Source organism: Amblyomma mixtum, chromosome 7 (assembly GCF_055824585.1).
Source record: "Amblyomma mixtum isolate Tamu chromosome 7, ASM5582458v1, whole genome shotgun sequence".
In the NCBI taxonomy this organism is placed as follows: Eukaryota; Metazoa; Arthropoda; class Arachnida; order Ixodida; family Ixodidae; genus Amblyomma; species Amblyomma mixtum.
The window spans coordinates 74,328,530-74,351,341 of NC_143018.1; the positions used below are offsets into that span (position 1 = coordinate 74,328,530).

Sequence of the window (22,812 nt, forward strand, 5' to 3'; positions counted from 1 at the left end):
GGATGCGGCACTACGCGCAAGAGCATGGATTGAAGCTGTGTCCACAGCTACGTTCGACTGTACATACACAAGCTTTCGAATGCGTTCCCCTGAAAGCCTGTTGCGAATCCTTGTATGGATGTTTCCGAAACGGGACAAGTTTCGTTCGCAGCTGGCGGATGATTGTGGTATCTGCAGCAGTCGGCAAGCCAGACGAGTTAGCGGCTGGTTGGTGCAAAGGACTTGTCACCAGGTAGATGGGGCCTCGGGCTTCACTGAAGACCCCTATCCTGGACTAAATTCCTGCGGATGTCCTGTACTCTGCTACGTTGGAAATCAAGAAGCTAGGCTTGTATTTGGCTAAAACCGCTTACGTGCACAGCAGCCTATGTTATCTATGCCATGTGCGCAGCGCTGTAGAAATTGCAGATATTTTGTTTTACTTCAGCCGTGACTTCAAATATTAGTGTGTTTTTAAGTCAAGCCTGGATCTTATATGTGACCTGGCCTTCAACCCCCGCACTCGCAGCACGAACATTTTAAAAGCACTACCTGGCACCGGCGATGACGACTGCTCTCCAATCGTTCAACGATGCACGCTATAATGGTTTTCAAAGCAAAAACAAAAATCTAAGCTAAAAGCAAGCAGTCACAAAACCTTGAAATTGCATTGTGAAATTTTCGATGTTTCTTTCCATTTTTCTTCGTCTGAAAAAAACGAAAAAAAAAACCGTTTCTTTTTCCAAAATTGCAGTGTTTTTTCCAGGCCTTCACATATCTAGTCAGCACACCCTCCATATCCTTTAAAGATAAAGAATTGCGCTTCTTATCGGTAGCTGGATGATCTGAGTTCTGTGTTATTTCTGGTGGCGATTACTGTTTCTCAGACTCGGTTGCTCTTCTTATTTTCTTGATGCTGCTGTATATTTTTACCGAACTGTCTGAAAAACTAAACCTTCAGTTGTAGGTCAGCGCTATATGCGTCTCGCCTTCTTTCTTGTCCCTTAGTAGCTCGCTGTTCTGCCTTGTTATGAACCAACTAGCCCGCGATGTGTCATTCAAGCTTATAAGGTATCGTAAAGTGTGCAATAAAAAGTGAACGAAAACAATCTTTCTGTATTTCGCTCTAACAGACAATGCAGTCGTTGGAAAAAGCAAAGAACTAGAACACTGCCGTAGTGGAAGGCTTCCGAGTACTTTGGATCATATGGAAATCTTTAACGTAAACTGACTTCGCGCAGCGGACGGATTCTTTTCAGCTTCGACCCCAAGTAAACACTGCCTCCAAAGCCGAGATTAGACCAGCATCCTCGGACCCACCACCCGAGCGCCCTATTCACTGAGCCATTTTGGATGACGGAAGGGATCCTGGTACCACCGCAGGTGTGGCAAGAAAGGTATTTTGACGCTCTCACAAACGAGTCAGCGCAATGACCAACGGCTGCTCCAAGTATTTTTCCATCAAAATGTGGCGCAAATAGATGTCATCTTGGTGGTGGCGGAGTGATGTATGTTTGCTTCGTAGCGCTTTACAAACCAATTATCCCTAGCTATATCAGGCACGCATAACGAATAGGTTTCGACTTCCTTTTTTAAACCACACATATCCCTCCCCCTCCCCCCCCACCCCTAAAGGCGCTCGTCTACTCAGCCAGAGTACCCGGGTTCCAACCGCACCGCGCCTGCCGCATTCCGATGCAGGCGAGGCCTGTGTGCTGTGCGGTGTCAGTGCACGTGAAAAATCCCCATGGGGTCGAAATTATTCCAGAGCCGTCCACTTCGGCACCTCTTGCTTCCTTTCTTCTTTAACCCATCCCTTACAGCGCGGTTCAGGTGTCCACCGAAATATCGAGACGGTTACTGCGTCATTTCCTTTTCTGAAACCAACTAATTAAAACCTTTTCTTGGATTCTTCATCGTAGTCGTCTGTGACGGCGTTGCCATACCACACCACCTGACAACCATGGCAGATAGTATTAGAGCGAAACGCCACCTGACACGGCGAAAGCGGAGGCACAGACCACCCGAAGGTGGCTGCCACGGGAAGATCCCGGAGGGCGGCTAGCAGCGCAACACGCCACCTTCCAAGGATGGCAGGTGGCGTGTGAAGTGTTGCGTTGAAATTTCGCATTTACCGACTATCGTAGTCGCCCGTCGATTTTTGTGGTTTTATTCATTTAGCTTTAACGGGGAATCATTTGTAGGCTTTCTACTGGCCCACCACAGCACCTGGCGTAAAGAAGCGCATGAATGGTGTAATGATGCGAGTCTGAGAACTGTGCTTCTTATGCAACCAAGTTCGAGCAGTCTGACGATTTTCTTGTAACAGAATCTTGAGACGGGGAGTGAATTTTCATTTTTCAATGTCGAAGCGCAAATGAGCCGATTAGATACAACGGGAAACGCCATAGGAGGCAGTCAACACAAGAGCCTCCTGGCGAACTGGCGTGGTAATATTATTGCAACATACAAAATGTCCGCAGGGCAACTTTTTCATTTTCACTGTAAGCAGGTATTTGGAAGGAAGCTCTGCGTAGCGAAATTGATTTCGAATGAAGTTGTCATGAATGGTTTACACCAAGTGACGCTATATTACGAAAGGAGCATGCACTGAGCGGCCAAGCCGGCTATAGTCCACAGTTTATCTTTGCGACATCAATATGTAGCTCATCGGGAACGAAACGCGAGGTCAGCATTCACCAGCTGGAGGGGTCGTAAAACTACCAGATGACTTCACCGTGGTATACACAGAAAAATAACATTTATACCGAAAGAGCAACGCATTGAACCAAGGACTTTCAGATTGCGAGGCGAGCGTACAACCACAAGCCATAAAACCACGTTGCTGCTTGGGGAACAAAGGTGAACGTAAGATATGCGTTGCCTTACGGGTTTATGCTGATGAGTGGTCGCGTCATTACAAAGGAAGAAAAAATCATCCCAACATAAATGAAATTGAAGACAGATTTAAATGCAAAACCGATTCTTTCGCATTCATAGCACAAAAGTAGGCTTACGTGCGCTCGCAATTTTTGCGACATAAATCCGTCAGTATACACTCTGACTTTCAGACAAAAATCGAAGCAGTGATGCTGTGTCGAGTTCTAAAATGTCACTTATCAGCAAGATAATGCAGCAGCGCGCAAAGCTGAACAAAGAATAAAACCTGCGAAATCGTGTTTATCTCCCTGCATTAGTAACGAAGTGATTAATACTGGATGTCCGTCACATTTTAAGAACATTACATCTCGCATGACGGCTAATTGTGGACGCTTAATTATGTGGTAAGGCGCATGAGATTGTATGCCAGTTTCAGGAGCATATTCATGATATCGGCATGTCTATCTTAAGATTTCACTGCCTGTGTCCGGACAGGTGCTCTCTGAGGCTCTCCTTATCTAAACACGTGAATGAGCACCGGGTACAGCGATAGCCCTCAGCGATAATGTGCGTCAGCATATGACGCTTTAAAACCCCTCGCACTGACGCTGCATAAGCGCATATATCAAACTAGAAGGGTCTTTTCCCAGTGTGAATTTGCTTGTGCCGATTTAATTTTGAAGAGTCTGCACATGTGAAAGGGCACAAATCGCACTTGTACGGTCTTTCGCCGGTGTGCGTACGCTTATGTACAGTGAGGTTGCTGGAGCTTGCAGTTGCAAAGGAGCACATGTCGCAATTGAAGGGTTTCTCGCCAGTGTGCTTTCGCTTGTGCACAGCTAAAGAGGAAGAATGCGCAGTTGAAAAAGCGCACAGGTCGCACTTGTACGGTTTTTCGCCGGTGTGCGTACGCTTATGTTTAGCGAGGTTCCTGGAATTTGCAGTTGCATAAGAGCACGTGTCGCAGTTGAAGGGTTTGTCACCAGTATGCTTCCGTTTGTGCACAGCTAAAGTGAAAGACTGCGCAGTGGAAAAAGCGCACAGGTCGCACTTCAACGGTTTTTCGCTAGTGTGCGTACGCTTGTGACGAGTTAAGCTTGAAGAGTCTGCAGTTTTAAAAGGGCAGATGTCACAGTTTAACTGTTTCTCACCAGTGTGCATAGTAATGTGCGGATTGAAGCATCCAAACTCTGCAGCTGCAAAAACACACGTGTTGTGATTGAAGAGGCTTTCGCCAGTGTGCATAGTATTGTGTGTACTGACACATCCGGACTCTGCAGGTGTAAATGTACAAGTGTCGTGATTGAACGCGCTTTCGCCAGTTAGCGCACTAAAATGCCGAGTGATATTTCTCCACTCCGCAGCTGTAGAAGGACACATGTCGCGATTGAAGCTGCTTTCGCCACTGTGCGCACTATAATGTGGAGTGACAGTTCCCGAGTCTTCAGCTGTAGAACGCCACGTGCCGCGATTGTAGCTGCTCTCGCCACTGTGCGCACTATAATGGGGAGTGACAGTTCCCGAGTCTGCAGCTGTAGAACGCCACGTGCCGCGATTGTAGCTGCTCTCGCCACTGTGCGCACTATAATGGGGAGTGACAGTTCCCGAGTCTTCAGCTGTAGAACGCCACGTGCCGCGATTGTAGCTGCTCTCGCCACTGTGCGCACTATAATGGGGAGTGACAGTTCCCGAGTCTTCAGCTGTAGAACGCCACGTGCCGCGATTGTAGCTGCTCTCGCCACTGTGCGCACTATAATGGGGAGTGACAGTTCCCGAGTCTTCAGCTGTAGAATGCCACGTGCCGCGATTGTAGCTGCTCTCGCCACTGTGCGCACTATAATGGGGAGTGACAGTTCCCGAGTCTTCAGCTGTAGAACGCCACATGCCGCGATTGTAGCTGCTCTCGCCACTGTGCGCACTATAATGGGGAGTGACAGTTCCCGAGTCTTCAGCTGTAGAACGCCACGTGCCGCGATTGTAGCTGCTCTCGCCACTGTGCGCACTATAATGGGGAGTGACAGTTCCCGAGTCTGCAGCTGTAGAAGGCCACGTGCCGCGATTATAGCTGCTCTCGCCACTGTAGGTAGTATAATTTGGAGTGACAGTTCCCGAGTTCACAGCGGTAGAAGGACACGTGGTGCGATTGAAGCTGCTCTCACCACTGTGTGTAGTATAATGTGGAGTGACAGTTCCCGAGTCTGCAGCTGTAGAAGGATACGTGTAGCTAATGAAGCTGCTTTCGCCACTGTGCGCAGTATAATGTGGAGTGACAGTTCCCGAGTCTGCAGCTGTAGAAGGCCACGTGCCGCGATTATAGCTGCTCTCGCCACTGTAGGTAGTATAATTTGGAGTGACAGGTACCGAGTTCACAGCTGTAGAAGGACACGTGGTGCGATTGAAGCTGCTCTCACCACTGTGTGTAGTATAATGTGGAGTGACAGTTCCCGAGTCTGCAGCTGTAGAAGGATACGTGTAGCTAATGAAGCTGCTTTCGCCACTGTGCGCAGTATAATGTGGAGTGACAGTTCCCGAGTCTGCAGCTGTAGAAGGCCACGTGCCGCGATTGTAGCTGCTCTCGCCACTCTGCGTACTATAATGTGGAGTAACATTTCTCGGGTCTGCAGCTCTAGAAGGAAACGTGTCGCGGTTGAAGGAGCTTTCGCCGGTGTGCGTCGGCGTGTGCCGAGTTAGTGTTGTAGAGTCTTCAGTTGCAGAAGGGCACATCGGAATCTGATGCGGTCGTCCTCGTGTGTGGCACCGCACATCTCCCTTACCATGGAATTTCGCTAACTCCGCTGGGTCGTCAGAGCTTCTAAAAGGCTCTCCTCCTCTCTCAAGGTACATGTGTCGCGTAACATGGGCAAGGTTCGCTGAACCGTGGGTGAAGGAGGGGCAGCTGAACACATTTCCTTTCCATGCAGGTGTCTGCTGCCCGAATGAATTCTGTTCCATGAGCGAATACGGCGCTAGGGGTCTGTTCTGGTAGTGTTCACCTCCCTCCTGGGATGGTCGTTGTCCTCCAATGTGCCCCGAACACAACCTCCGCCGTGGCAGTCAGGAAAGCACACCGCTCCTGCGAAAAGAGTTAATGGAATGTGTGTCGTTAGCAAAATTTAGTTTTTTTTTTCGGCTTACTCACTCCGCAATATTTAATTTCATTGGTTGAAGCATGTCAGTTGCTTTCTGAAAACAGAAATAATTCTGGATAATATTGATGTTAAAATAACACAAAGACGCGCACAGTTTAAGGAAACACGCTACATCAACGACATCTCAAGCAATAAGGAGTGAATTCAAGGAATATTTCAACATAGTGCCCGTAGTGTATCTATCGCCGTATGTGGATCTACAGGGCTTCTTGGAGCGTTTTGTGGCAGCTCAAGCAAGCCAGATTTTTGTTTGCGTCGGAGGATAATTTTCGCAAAGATTGGTGCGCAGATAACACTCAGGAGGCGAAGATTTTCAGCCAACGCACCAAATAACATCTCAAGTATGTGAATTCAGCTGTTTTCCCTGCGTTGTTTTGGCAGGGCCGAATATAAAGGTTGTAAGAGGAGCTGCTCGAGTGCGCCCACCTCTTCAGTACGTGGCAGCAGACAGCAGTGCAAAAATATAAGTACTCTGATGAAAAACACACAGAGATCAAAACAAGTCAGTCAGCCCTACAGTCTGAAGTAGCAAACGAAAATACAGAAAAACAAAATGGGCACACATGTGCGCAAGAACAAAGGGAAGAAGAAAAAAAAGTTCAAATACAGTTAGAGGAGTGCGATCGGTTTAAAAGTGAGTAGCGTGAAATTTCAGCAATATTCACATCAACTCATTATTAGGAATCTTATTCCTTGTTTTATATTTTCCTTGTCATATTCTTCTGTATTTATTAACACTACTCTAGATTTTGAAATTTACTGTTTGTACCTTTGTTCTTTTTATTTTTGTGTACTTAGTTTTGTTTTCGAACTGGTTTGCAGAGATTTATGTATATTTTTTAACAATAACATAGTTTTGTACAGTGTGTATGCCCCGGCATCCGCCACTCCACTCTAATGTACCTTTGAACCCTGACGGTAAAATAAATAAATATTAAATACATTAATCATCAGCGTTCAGTGCGTTCAAAAATACGTGGCAATGTGTTTTAATATTCGTTTTTAATAGGTCTAGTGAGTGCTCCAGGGGTTTGGTATTAATGCGAAAGCATTTTTTGTGTTACGAGTGCGGCGTACAGGACCTCTCGGCAGAGCATGTCATCAGAGCGCGTCCGCGCGAATTGTCAGCAATCAATTATAGGGGTAATTAATAGAATGGTTTAATTGAGTAGTTTTGTATATAGCAAGTATAACTAACTCACCAAAATGGTTTATCAAATGGGTAACTAGTTGATTGAAGTCATTTACTAGCTGAATTAGTCAATCATTACAAAAATTGTTGGGTAAAATTATTGAACGGACGTATTAATATTTGTAGAATTAATTATTGCTTGGTTTGGTCTATGGGGTTTAACGTCTCGAGGAGACTAAGGCTTTGAGAGGTTGTTTAACCACCTCAGGTTCATTAAAGGTGCACTGACATCGCACAGTACACGGCCCTCTAGAATTTCGCCTCCATCGAAATCCGATCGCTACGGCCGGGATCGAACCGGCGCCTTACGGATCAGCAACCGGGCGTCATAACCACTGAGCCACCGCGGCAGCTTTAAGCATGGAATTAATTAAACAATGAATTCAGTTACATCCAATAAAATCGCTATTACCATTAGTGAACTGGATTATTAAATATTTGAAGTAATTAATTATTTAATTTGTTCCAACTTTTGAAATACTTCAGACATACATCGTTAATGAATGAAATTGAATAATTACTTAATTACTGAATAATCAGTACTTTGGCGTGCTTACTATACGCTCTATCAACGAGCCCCACGCCTTCAGATCTGGTAGAGCCGATTGGCAGCAGTAAGAGAAATCCTTTCCCATCACTGCAGCTAAGAAGTTTTAGAAGCACCTCTGGAATTATTTCCAACTAGGCCAGTTCTTTAAGCGTCAAGCAGTCGTAAGTGTTAAAAGCCAGGTATTCTGACTACACATAATATGCCAATAGAAAAGCTTGGCTGTGTGGGCGAAAAATGTGGTTTCGTATTGCACGTAAAACTTTATTCTGAAGCAAATATATCTGTTCATTAAATTGGGCGAGGACTGGTGGTGCCTGCAAACGGAACTAAAGCTCCTTGAGCCCTACGATTTGCGGTGTTTGCCATTGAAACAGAACGTCTACTTTTCTCGCCTGCGTCAAGAAGCGACGGCATTGCGACAATGGCCCTTTACAAACCGTTGTGTATGGATAGGGTTGCAGCCTAAAAATACCTTGAAGCGCCTTCCTGGTCGGTTGTATTCTGAAAATATAAAATAGCGACTGTCGTTCCTTGGCCAGATCCCACTTTGTCCTTGCTGACAACGAAGAACAAATTTAGGTGGGCGAAGCGGAACCTTCCTGGCTTCAGCGTGAGTCCTAAAAATATGTCTGTCACTTGCTTCAGCCTTCTTAGGTTTTCCTCGAAACTCCTCACAAACAGCATAGCGTCGTCAAAATAAACAACAGAGCTCGGCCACCACAGACCTGCAGACCCTTTGCCCTTGATCTGCAGAAAAATGCAGTTGCGGATCAAAATCGAAATTACATTTTCTTGAACTCAAATGCGCCGTATGGCGTGATCGTGAGAACCGCCGACAAGAAGTATTTCGAGCTGCTCTCAGATCCGGGTGTCGTGGATAGAGGGTAGTGGTGCAAATTGTTATGTTGTTGAGGCTACCGTCGTTAAGGCAGTACCAAAGAGTGCCATCTTCCTTCTTCACGAGAAAAAGCATGGCTTGATGACGCCGTGCCACATAATTTTTTCGACCTCATATCTGATAGCATCACGCTCTCCTGCTGTCACTTGCTATGGGCATTAAGAGACAGGTCGCCCGCGTAATCGTCAGTTATGACGAAACGTTTCGTGACTCAGTGGTGTCTGCTGGGGCTTTACTGGTGAACTAAGGCACCCTCTATGCGCCGTTAGAAGTCTCTCCATTGATAAGAATGTCCTAGAGTGCTTGAGCTACTGCAGTCGTTTAGTAAATGTCTAGAAGAGCGAGTCCCTTGCTTTCGTCGGCACTATGATCTAACAGCGGAATTATCGTGCTCTAGCTCAGCTTTGGAGATTAATTGCAAAGTTTTGAGCCAGAACCTCAGCTTAGCAATTTCCGAGACATACTTCGCCTCGTGCGATGTCAATCCTCGGTCCAGGAGGAACTGTTTGTTTGACTCTACGATGCATTCATTGCAATTCTCTGCAATACAAAGAGCCACGGGAATTACGACGGTTGACCAGGGTGAGAAGATACCTGCTTCGAAAGGAGGCAAAAGTCTAGAGGGTCGTGTACTGTGCGCGGTCAGTGCACCTTAAAGAACCACAGGTGGTCAAAATTTCCGTGGTCCTTCACTATGGCGTCCCTCATAGCTAGAGATGATTTGGGAGGTTAAACCGTCTAATGTCAAACAACTTCTGTATTTCACTTACATCCGACCAATTCTTGAATATGCCTGTCCTGTATGGGACCCCCAGTTTGCTTATTTATGCGATATGCTCGAGCGCGTCCAAAATAATGCTGCGAGATCTGCATCCAATAATTAGAGCTTCTCAACTAGTGTCACGTCTCTTAAAAACCACCTTGGCTGGGGATCTTTAGCTAACCGTAGGAAACATTTTAGATTACAAATCATGCATCGCATCTATTTTGGAAAGCTGAGCATTGACAAAGACGGGTATCTGCTTCAACCTCATTTTTTTTTCTTGGACGAGTTGATCATCAGTGGAAGATCCGAGAGATTAAGTGTCGCACAGATGTTTACAAAACCTCGTTCTTTCCACGGACGATCAATGAGTGGAACAGGCTACCAGCCGGCGTCACTGAGTGCTGCACGGAAGGTCAATTCGGCGCATTTTTATCTGATGTGTGACGTGGCGCGCAGTTGTCTTGCGCGTGTCTTTTTCATTTCATTGGTGTCATTTTATTTGTGGAGCGCGGTTGTCTTCCTTCAGTGCATGTTTTTCCTCATCTATTTGCTGTGTGATTGTATTTCTGTTATTATGTGTACTTTCGGCCAAATGAGCAGAAGTTATTGTGTTTCCCCCCCTGCAATAATGCCCTTGGGCGCTGCAGGTATCTGTAGTAAATAAATAAATAAACCATCATCGAGCCCACTTGAGCAATGTTATTTGCAGGGTCGCCTCAGAACACACCTCTCAGTCCGCCGTCGAAACGGAGAAGTGCTTGGATCTGAGCCCGTTGACTTTCTTTATGTTCGCTGCAGGAAGCCTATGAATACGATAAGGTCCTGAGAACACAGCCGCAGGACGACCAGCCCAAGTAACTACGTGCGTTCAGCAGCACTCGAGCAAAACATGACCTTTTAAGGGCAACTGCATAAGTTTTATCAATCGACGAAATTTAACAGGTCGAATGCGTGAAACTTGCAGATAATGGATGCTAAACCCTTTAGGGCTAGCATTTGAAATGGTGACGCAAACGCTGATTAAAATCTCGGTGGCATTCTAGTTTCTCCGCAGCACAGAGCGCCAAGTGGGAGGGCTCATGATGATGTCATCGAAGGTACCCATACATTTAAAAGCGTAAGCGCTTGCTTTGAAGGAAAAAGCCAACGCCACAACAAGCAAAGCACACCGAGAGTTGTTTGCCAGAATCAAACGAAGCACGGCAGGATATCGTTGACGGCAGCGGCAACCTGAAATCTTCCCTTCCGTGACGTGACACCGAACTTGCCCGCACTTCTCCTGCGCTGTGAGGAGAAGCCTAAAAGTCAATTGTTGATGGCGTCACTATTTTAAATACAAGCGCAAAAGCTTGGTTTCGTTTGGTTTTGTGTGGTTTATTAGGGTTTAACGTCATAAACCAACTCAGGCTATGAGGGACGCCGTAGTGAAGGGCTCCGGAAATTTGGATCCCCTCGGGGTTCTTTAACGTGCACTGACGTCGCACAGTACACGGGCCTCTAGAATTTCGCCTTCATCGAAATTCGGCCGCCGTGGCCGGGATCGAACCCGCGTCTTTCGGGCCAGCAGCCGAGCGCCGTAACCACTGAGCCACCGCGGCGGGGCTACAAGCGCAAAAGCAATTGGCATGCTTTACCTACAGCCTATATAGATTTGAATCTTTGAATATCGCGCAGTTCTCGAAATGTGGTGCACTTGCCCTTTAATTCGAATGAGGAGCCCTTCTGCAGTGTGGACTCGGGGCCCGACGTCAAGGAACATGACTTCAATCATGATGGCTGCAGAGAGTCCACTGATGGCAGTATCGCCTCCCTTGACTACCAGGTCGGTAACCTTGCAGCCATGAAATTCCAGTTTAGTTTCCATGGTTTCTTTCGAAATGCAGCTGGCCTCTGAGTAGGGTCTGTGCTGCGTCGAGGATCTAAATATGGCTCGGGGATGTCGTCGTATTCTGGTTAGCGTCACTTGAGATTTGCCCCGCGTCAGTTTCACGCTAAATTTTGTCTGCAGAGTCTGGTTTGGTTTGGTTTATGGGGCTTAACGTCCCAAAGCGACTAAGGCTATGAGAGACGCCGTAGTGGAGGGCTCCGGAAATTTCGACCACCTGGGGTTCTTTAACGTGCACTGACATCGCACAGTACACGGGCCTCTAGAATTCCTCCCCCAAAGAAATTCCAGCCGCCGCGGCCGGGATCGAACCCGCGTCTTTCGGGTCAGCAGCCCAGCACCATAACTGCTGAGCCACCGCGGCGGCATTGTCTGCAGAGTCGTCGCAATGGAATGAGGCGTTGTCAAGCGTTGTTCTCGTTGAAGAATCTTGGAAACTCAGCCCTCGGGAGCAGCAAATCACGCAAGCCTGTATCTCTGTCCGCCGAGAATGCTGTAGCATCCACTCTCGTGACGCAATTCAACAAGCGAACTCGAACCCCATGACTGCCGCAAGACGTCGCAGGCGCAGTTTGTAGCTAAAGTGACTTAATGTGCAGAGCCCGCTGGTCCATTCTAGACACATGTTATCGTTACATTACTTACCACTCTACGGGAAACGATAGCAACCAGCTCATTTTACGCTCGGCGAGAACACAACCGACCGCTGGTCTCAGCCGCGCTAAATATAAGGCTGGCAAATTAACTTTCGAGGCAAGGTCCAAATGCTAGAGCTAGTACCTCGCAGAACGTTGATGCAGTACCACGTGCCTGCGATAATTCGAGAAAAAAGCCGCCGCGGTGCATCAGTGGTTATGCTCTCGGCTGCTGACCCGAAAGACGCAGAATCAATCCCGGCCGCAGCGGTCGAATTTCTATGAAGATGAAATTCTGCAGGCCGGTGTACTGTGCAGTATCAGAACACGTTAAGGAACATCAAGTGGCGGAAATTTCCAAAGCCTTTTCGAGATAAATATGGTCGTGCTACGCGTCATAAAGATGTAAAGCCCCGTAACAATGTTAGGAACCAACAAACAATGCAAAAATTCAGTCATACAATGGATCGACAAATAATGGCGCAGCTTCTGTTGACTTCGCGATCTAGAATTTTACCAGCAACCACAAAAATGTACAGGCGCCAAAATCTTTAACTGGCGTGCTCGAGCGGTGACTTTTCTGTGCGTCAGCGCCATATGACGGAGCGAAGTTGGAAACAGGATGAGGCTAAGCGTATACTCACAAAGCACGCTCGGCTGGGCCCGTCGTCTGCCAGGCTGTTCCTTCTTAAGGACGTCACCCCTCATTATCGCGTTTCGACGAGCAGGCAGCGTGAGTAGACGAATGGTTTTGCTCGCATTTTACGTTCCGAAGAACAGCGTTGTAGAAACCAAGCGAGGAAATAAAACTTAAAGATAGGCCGAACACTCCCAATCATGCGATAAGCCGGAGAACATATATCGTTCATGTTTTACTTGCTGACGCAAAAGCTATTTTCGTCTGCATGAAGGGCTCTTATCAACACTCTGCGTGCTTTATGCTTCAGCGTGGCGACGAAACTAAAAGGCCGCTGTGAAACTGAAGTGAAGCTGCTCTGCAGCCGTGCTCGCAGCAGTTCGGAACAGTTATCATGATGCCACTCCGTGTATGTCAAGCGACAAGGCTCCGAATTATAGGGATGTCACGGGGCGGCTCATCGCAGAAGGAGATGCTAAAGCAACTGGAGTGGCTGGGGCTTCAGTGGGCAGAATCATACGTGCCTACTGGGACGAAGGTCGGATCGAAGATGCTCCTCGCTACCTCACCAGGAAAACAAACGAAGACTTGCAGATTGTTGCCTGAGCTAGTGACAACCCTTTCATAACGATAATGACCCATGTTCTCCATTCATAATGATAACGACCCATGTTCTCCGGCTTATTGCATGATTTGGCGTGTTCGGCCTATCTTTCAGTTTTATTTCCTCGCTTGGTTGCTACAACGCTGTTCTTCGGAACGTAAAATACGAGCAAAACCATTGGCCTACTCATGCTGCCTGCTCGTCGAAACGCGATACGAAGGGGTAATGTCCTTAAGAAGGAGCAGCCTAGCAGACGACGACCCCGGCTGAGCGGACTTTGTGAGCATGCGCTTAGCCTCATCCCATTTCCAACTTCGCTCCGTCATATGGCGCTGACGAACAGAAAAGTCGCCGCTCGCGCACACCAGCTAAAGATTTGGGCGCCTGTACGCCGACTTTTCATCGCTCAAAATGGTTCGTAGTGCCAGCTGACGCAGCAGTTCTTTATGTGAAAGAATGCATATTTCAGAAACTTTCCACTTCTAGTACGGAACTGAAATTCTAGAGAATATTCTGTGCAGAAAATGCGATAATTGATGAACGCTGCCTGGATGCAGCTAGAAGGCGGGCTGGTAATGGGGCAGGTGCGAAAGCGTGCGGCTTTCTGTGACACCCGCACGAAAGCACCAACCGAGCGATGTGCAAGAGGATAGATGTACTCACGTAGGGTCTCCCCAGACTTTAGTCGTCGGCGTTCCGGTACTACTTGGTGGTTCAAGGCAGAGTGGGCGCTGCAGATCGAGGCAGAGTAGCTTGGGTTGGCCGCTTGTGGGGCGTCTAAAAAATTGCGAGAGAGAAAAAGGTCGCTTTTTGACTACGGCGCCGTACCAAGGCCAAGGAACAAGAAGCAACACTGCGGGGCGCGTGTTAGGCCACACCTCGTTTAGCAAAGGTAAACTGTGTAGGAACAGCTGGTACTCTCTCATGAAGCCGAGTGAAAACGACGGGTATATGAACGGATAGACGGAAGAAAAACTGAGCTCCACTAAACCACTGATTTGATAACAGCTGGAATTGATACTGGCGCTGAAAACGTAGCTACAACGCTACCCGGGCACAAAAGTCAAGAGGCACACAATGCACAAAAGACTCACACTCGGTCTCCCTAGAGCTGGGTCTTCAGCGTTGAAGTCCTGCTTGGTTATTCAGTGCGAAATAGAGGCTAAAGAGTGTGCTACAACTTCATCACAAAAGCAGACAGTGTAGCACCTATAGACACTGTCACATTTGTTTAAAAGTCCGCTGGTTCTCTGTTGCGCCCTGTACAGTTTGTCTGAGCACCACGCCCCCGCTCTCTCACGTTTTTATTGTTGCGCCATCAAGTGGCAACCACGAGCAACAAGGCTGCACAAGGTGATGGCTTTTCTCCCTCTTTTTTTTTATTCCATACTGCCCATCGCCTTTTGGCAGCCACGGCAGAAGCGGGCATATGACGAGTACAAATGCATGGTGTATAAGAGATAAAAAAATGAAGAAAAGAAAGGAAATCGGCATACAGTTCAATTTCTGCGATAGAAATCAGGCCACAAACAAAAATAAAAAAGCGCCGCATTGACATGCAGGGCACAACGGATCAAAAACATACTCTCGAAGAATGAAACCCAGTATATATAAGTTAATGACTTGATTTGACAGCGGATAAAAAGGCTTCAGGTGATGATAGAGTTGCCACACCACGAGTAACCAATTCTAATAGACAATCGTACTTTGAAAGAACGACATCTTGCATGCATTGATTGCGCACTGAGAGATTGCAGTTGTTTTGTCATGTTTCTTCCCAGTCTTTCGTGTTCTATTATGCTTCATATAAGCCTGAAAATATTTTTTTTTGTGAGATAATTCATGATGGCGAAGAGCATTATCAAACGATACATTTATCGACGAGATTCATTCGGGCCAACAGCCGAGCACCATCATAAACTTTGTCCCAACGCGATACCCCACCCACACACACCTACACCCCCCCCCCCACCCCCGCGCTCAGACGTACACACATGCACACACGCGCGCGCTCGCACACGCCCCCACGCACACACCACCTCACACACACCCCTACACAGCCCCCCCCCCCCCACACACTCCCACACACGCCGGCTAGCACGCACGCACACACACACACATACACGCACGGGAGCACACGCGCGAACACGGGCGCACACTCATCACACGCACACACGCTCACACAGGCACGCACGCACGAACCGCTAGCTTTTCTTGTTATGGGACTAGTAGTGCTTTCGCTTTAAAGTGGGTGTCCTGCTCCTACCCAATCAACTCTAAAAAAAGTGCCAAGGCGGCACGGGACGGCCGTCCTCTCATGGCAGTTTGGTAGGAGGATTAGTCTCTTCATTATAAATCACATGCCGACCAGCCAGATCTCTCCCGAAATATTGCTTTACAACGCTTGTAATGTACCGTAAAGTGCGTAATACAAATAAAGTAAAAACATTTTTTTCTGTACTTGACTTGCAAAGAGAATGCAGTCGGTGGAAAAAAAAAAAGAAATAAACTGGTGCCGTAGTGGACGGCTCCCATATATTTTGGATCACATGGTTATTTTTAACGCACACTAAAATCGTTCAGCTGAAAAGTCATTTTCCGTTTCGCTCCTAAGCAACGGCCGCCGCTAAAGCAGTGATTAAAGCCTCATATTCGGCCTCATCAGCCGAGCACCTTATTCCCTGTGCCTTTTTGGAAGCCGCAAGGATGCTAGTACCACCGCAGGTGCGGCAAGAAAAGTATTTTGACGCTATGAGAAACTCAACAAGGCAATGACCAACGGCTGTCCAAAGTCATTTTATATTAAAACACTGCACAAATCGGGCCCGTCTCGGTGCTGGCGAAATGATGCACGTCTGCTTCGTAGTGCTTTAAAAAACGAACGTATGATCCCAAGCGCAATGTCACGCACGCATAACGGATTGTGCTCAACATTCTTATTCACACTTGAGCTCCCCCCGCTTCTGGGTTCCAACCGAACTGCTGAACCCGCATTACGATGGAGGCGATACTTGCGTGCTGTGCGATGTCAGCGCACGTTAAAGATCCCCAGGTAGTCAGTCGACATTATGCTGCGTGTTCCGTTCTTTTTTTCATTAAATACTGCCAGCTGCTTCTTAGTGGGCAAGGCAAGAGTAGGTACGCTATGTGTAAAAATGCTTGGTCCATCACAGACAAAAAAAACAAGAAAACAGCCCATGAGTATACTGTGAAGCTTTTGCGCAAAAACCGAGCTCGTGAAGTAAATAAAAAGGCGTCATCTTTCGATTCAGGCATGGAAAGCTTCAGAAGCGAACATTACAAGAATCAAACCAAGTGCATAAAACTTACTGGCTTTATCTGACTGCAGATAAAAATGCTTTCCGGGATGATAAGGCGGCCTCATCGCAAGATAACTTATTCCAGTCCGCTATATTTCTTGAAATAAACGACAGCTTGTTTTGAATGCCAATGGGCTTAGGCATTGCTATTGTTTATGTCATGTTTGTGCCGAGTCTTTCGCAATCTGTTGTGCTGCATATATGTCTAAAATTCTATTTTTCTATGACAACTGACCATGACGATCGACATTATCAAACCATGCATTTGACTACGAAATTCAAAGGTGGGAAAACCGCAGTGGCTTCGAAGGTCAGATACTGACAGACAGACAGACAGATTTATTTGACATCATGTGTACACAATGTCGGGAACATGGGCAAAAAGCCGGAAAAAGCGCGGCTTGGCAGGGCCCATGTTCCCTATTAATAAAGGCTACATATGTTATGAATTCTGGTAACAAACACAATTTGACAACAGCAATGATTATGAAATGGTATAAAGATCACCGTTAAAAAACATAGTTTAGTATTCAATTCGACATAGGAGTATGAAGTAGCAATGAGGGTTATTAAGAAAGTCAATTTGGAATACAACTGATTAAGATATGTTACAATAATAATGCTTATTAGTAGTTTACTATACAATTCAACATAGCAATATGAAGTAGCAATCAAAAATGCAAAACAGAATTTGGAAAATACAAAACTATCACAAATTATCACAGTTCAAATCAAACAGTATGAAAAAGTTTACCACACAGACATTTATCGCTGGACAGAAATGATCATGTAATATTGCCGAGTGAGTTGAGTAATGATGGCAGTCTGTAACTTAGTGCCTGAGTTCCGTAGTTAGTTCGTTGTTAGTTAGACTGATACCTGTCTTCCATAGACGAAATGTATAAATCGAAGTTCTCCCCCCGCGATATACTTATAATGCGCGTTTTCGCGTGCAGGTCATTCATCATGCCTACAACGTGTTGTGCACAAGTCTATGTCATTTAGACAGCTGTATCCTCTCAATAAACAATGCAAGAAAGATAGTCAGGACGAAAAACAAATGCTATGGGGTCGCTTAACTCATCTAAAGAGGGAATGGGATGGGGTATGTTCTGGATCCATTGCACACGGATGGAATTTTTGGGGACTTGCTCCGCGTTGACCCTTTTGGGTTGCTTCCCCGCGATGCAACGTCTTTCTCCACATTTTCTATATACGCCGACGACATCACCATATAGACCAACTCCCGATCCGATGGAGCGATTGAAGAATCATTACAACGAGCTTTCGGCACGTGATTCTATCGAGTTGCTCATTGACAACCACCCAATGCTCCAGTAACCAAGATTAGGGTCCTTGGTAGGTTGATTCAGAATAATACAACACGCAGGCTACGCATCACGGCACACCAGAAAAGCTGTCTGGTGACGCACATTGCCACCCGTCGCAATAGCATGAGAGCAGCGTACATATGCAGGATCATGCAATCATTCATGACAAGTCGAATGACATACGCCTGCCCCTACTATAATCTACGTTGCTGAGACGAACGGGCACCTAATATTAATATCCTAGTTAGAACTGCATACAAGGCGGCCCTTTATCTGCCAGCCTACGCCATAATCTTTGCGCCACCGCGACACACACACACGCACACACCACAAGCTTTTCTTGTAAAGGGACTCGGAATTCTTTTGCATCAAATGTGTGTCTTCCGCTCCTAGCCAATCAACCCTAAAGAAGGTGCCGAGTCGGCACAGGACTGCAGTTCCCTCCAGAAATATCGACAACCTGGGATTCTTTACCGTGCACTGACATCGCAAAATACACGGGCCTCTAGATTTTCGCCTCCATCGAAATTCGGACGCAGCGGCCGGGATCGAACCTGAGTCTTTCGGGTCAGCAGCCGATCGCGGTAACGACTCAGCCACCACGGCGGGTCAATTAATTATGCAGTTAGGCGCCTTAACTGTGTTTAAGATTAATTATGTGCTTCCTTTGACAGACGCGCCGTCACAACCCTGAGGCAAAGAGGAGCAACTAGAGGCAAAGAGAAGTAATTAGAGCCGACGAGGAGGCTTTAATGCTTTCGCATTACTCCAATGCGGTTTCCGCAGTGCCGTGTGACTTTTCAGTTCAGTTCAGTTTATTTACCTTAAAGGCCCCCTTGTATCGGAGGTATTACATAAGGGGGGGGGGATTTTAATGAAATGAGCAAACAAAACAGCGAATATTATTCAGCACTGAAGGTGATCGGTTACATGTTCTTGAAAAGTAGAGGATGAAGCGATGTTGACGATGTCAGGGGGTAGGCCGTTCCAGTCCGTTGCTGCTCGAAAGAAAAATGAAGCGGAAAAGGTAGCAGTATGCGATGGCGGCCGGGCAACTTGTAGGGGATGACTGGTGCGGTGAGATATGCGTGCGGCAGCTGTGATTGTGATATACGGTGACCGATTGAGGGAAGAATGAAATAATTTGTGATAAAGGGTGAGACTTGAAATGCGACGACGGAACGAAAGGGGCGGTAGTCCTGATAATGCTTTCAATGAAAAAATGCTGACGTGATGAGTATGCAGAGTGGATGAATCGAGTGGCACGGTTTTGGACAGCTTGTAATGCATTAATTAAATAAGTTTGGTGCGGGCTCCATATGGCAGAGGCGTATTCTAATTTTGGTCTGATGAGCGATTTATATGCGAGTAATTTTACGTGTTGAGGGGCAAGGCGGAGATGGCGCTTGAGAAAACCAAGTGTTTTATTCGATGCTGAAATGATGTTGCCAATATGGGTGCGCCAAGATAAATCACAAGACAAGGTGACTCCTAGATACTTATAAGATGATACTGAATTAATCGAGGTGTTAGAAATGGAATATTGGAAGCGATGCGGGCTATGGCGACGAGAGAAGGATAAGAGTTTGCATTTATTAGGATTTAGGGACATGAGCCAGTTGTTACACCAATTAAGTACGCTGTTAAGATCGGTTTGAAGACTAAGTTGATCACTAGAGTTATTAATAGTGCGGTAAATAACACAGTCGTCAGCAAACATTCGAATACTGCAGGAAACGTGGTCAGGTAAATCATTAATATATATTAAAAAGAGTAATGGACCGAGTACAGATCCTTGCGGAACGCCTGATGTAACCGGGAGGCCGTTAGCAAACACTGATTGAGAACGATTAGTGAGAAACTGCTCAATCCACTGTAGTATGTTAGGATGTAAGTTCAGCTGTGCAAGTTTCACTAATAAACGACGGTGGGGAATTTTATCAAAAGCTTTCGCAAAATCTAGAAATATGGCATCAGTCTGTTTGTTACGGTCAAGATTAGTGTGCAAGTCGTGAAGGAACAACGATAATTGGGTTTCACAAGAGAGGCCCTTACGAAACCCATGTTGTGAAGAATGGAAGAAATCATTTGAGTCTAAGAAATTTATAATTTGAGAGTAGATGACATGTTCCATGATTTTGCAGGGTACGCTAGTTAATGAAATGGGGCGATAATTCATGGGGGAGTCTCTGTTACCTGATTTGTGTACTGGAAGGACCTTCCCCGTTTTCCAGTCATCTGGAATGATCCCTGAAGAGAGCGATTGCGAAAAAATCAAAGATAAGTAGGCTGCACATGTTGATTTCACATTTTTAAGCAGTTTTGTATTAATCATGTCCATACCAGCTGATGATGAGAGTTTCATGTTATCAATTATGGAAGCGATACCATCTGCGAAGAATGTGATAGCTGGCATGATGGCTTCTGTGTTGAGCGATGGTAACTGTGAAGGCATATCAAATTCACTCGTGAAAACAGATGCAAATGCGTTATTAAATATTTCTGCGCATTCATGGTCAGTAACCGCTTCGTGCAAGTCGTTAGTGAGTGTAATATCATGAGTGTGCTTAGGATTTAAAACCTGCCAGAATTGTCTAGGATTGCTGATTAGTAGCTTCGGTAAGTCAGTGTGATAAAATGAGCGCCTGGCGCTACGAACTGCAAGTAAGTATGATTTCTCAGATGCAAGGTATCTTTCCCAAGTGGCTTGATTATCAGTGTGTTTGGCTGTACGAAACAGGCGTTTCTTCTTGTTTTCTAGACGTTTTAGATGCTTAGTAAACCATGGCCTATTGCGGTTATTTTGGACAGATACCCTGGGGATAAACATATTAGAGAGCATATTTAACTTATTTTTGAATATCAACCAATTTTCGTGAACAGAGTGAGTGTCGAATGTGGATTGGTACTCTGAAAAAAACATGTTAAGGTCTTCAGTTATTGCATCGTAATTCCCTTTATCGTAAAGATATATTGTTTTTCTGGATGGGTGCTTCTGAGCTGGGGTAAATGAAAATAGAGCATGTAAGATTTTATGGTCGCTGATTTCAGGAAGATAACTAATGGATGATAGGTACTCAGGGCTATTAGTTAGTATTAGGTCAAGGGTATTTGCGGTTGCATGCGTGACGCGAGTAGGTTCCGAGACTAACTGTGTGAGGTTAAAATTTAAACAGACATCAATGAAGTTCTTGGCCTCTGTATTGCATGTTAATGAGGAAGTGCCTAAACTCTGCCAATCAATGTCCGGATAATTGAAGTCCCCGAAAAGGAGAATGCGCGAATTTGGGTATTTAATAACAAGATGATTTATAGTATCATTCAGATGTCGACAGAAGTTTGGATTTGACTGCGGGGGCCTATAACAAACGCCAAGAAGTACTGTTACAGGGGGAGTGCGAATAATTAGCCATAATGATTCCATATCAGATGTGACGTGTGCAATAGAGCATGATATACCTCGGTGAATTGCAACAAGAACACCGCCCCCCCGTGAGTCTTTTCGATCGTTTCGGTAGACGTTGAATTCGGGTAAGTCAGTTAAAACTTCAGCGTCGGACACGTTACTGTTTAACCAAGTTTCAGTTAGTATGAGTATATTGCTCCTGGATGACGAAATTACGTTGGATATGAGTTCACGCTTTGGGAGGAAGCTGCGGATGTTAGTCAATATCACGGAAAACGAGAGAACATTTGAGGGAACATTTGAGGGTGTCGGGCGCTGGCGTTTTATTGGTGTAGGGTGAAAGGACGATTGCTACGCGAGTTGCTTTACGGTGTTAGATGAAGTGTCAAAAATATAACGGTTCGAGCCGATGTGAAGTGTTTTAAATCGCAAGGAAAATTTGGCTGACCTGGCTTTAGCAAATGCAACAAGTTTTTTCGCGCGTGACGAACGGCATGCGAGAAGTCCTCTCCAACACTATAAACCGTGTCTTTCAGATTTCGCCCATTTGATAGGAGGGATTCTTTAGTTTTGCTACTTGTGAATTTCGCGATTATGGGACGATTTTTATCTTGTGAGTGACGACCGAGGCGATGAGCTCTTTCTATTTCGTGAGGTTCCACAGTTATTTCAAGGTTATTACGGCAAACATCAATTATTAGTTTTTCAGATTCTGCCCACGTTTCGCTATCAGTAGTGTCAGGGATACCATAGAAGATGAGATTGTTACGGCGTGATCTGTTTTCAGCGTCATCTATGCGGGTTTCTAGTTCCTGGATTATACGCGCCATGTTGCTTGTGTCAGCCTGCATCTTTTCAATGTCGTTTTGGAGGGGAAGTAGTGCTTGGTAGTGTGTTTCCAGGTCGGCCATACGATTGCTTAAATCGGTTATGGTTTTATCCGTAGTAGTGAGCTGGGATTTCAGTCCTTGTACTTCGGCTATTAGTTGGGTTTGGCCTGCGGTTAGTTTCTGGAGTTCCGCGAGTACTGCACTGTTGTCGTTAGGACCAGGGTTAGTTTCGATATCTCCTGATAACAATAGCAAAGAATGAACAACAGTGGCACACTCGGGGGCAATGGCGACACAGCACTGTGGGCTCGGGAACTGTACCAGAACATAATTGCTTGATCTTTTGGCAAATAAGGCATATGATTTACTAACCTGCATCGCAAAGATTAGCGGATTAGATGGCTGCGCTGAGGTGCAGTCACCGAGCCCACCTCACCGAGCCTTTTTTTCCGGAGCCCTCCCCTTCGGCACCTCATTCTTTCTTCGCTCCCTCCTTTACCCTCCCATACAGCGTGGTTCGGGTATCCACCCAGATATGTGGGACACAAGAGCGAAACGCCACCTCCCACGGCGAGAACGGAGGAACGGACAACCGGAAGGTGGCTGCCACGGGGAGATCCCGGAGGCTGGCTAGGAGCGTAGGACGCCACCTTCCAGCTGTGGGAGGTGGCGTGTGAAGAGCTGCGCTGAAACTTCGCCCTTCTGACTATCGTAGCCTTGTCAATTTTCGTGCTTTTATTCATTTCGGTG

At 46.3% G+C, this 22,812-nt stretch overlaps 1 pseudogene; it reads right to left on the reverse strand.

Moving 5' to 3' along the window:
- Positions 1-21,581: 21,581 nt before the first annotated feature.
- On the reverse strand, positions 21,582-22,440 carry LOC149336524 (uncharacterized; annotated as a pseudogene).
- Positions 22,441-22,812: the final 372 nt, after the last annotated feature.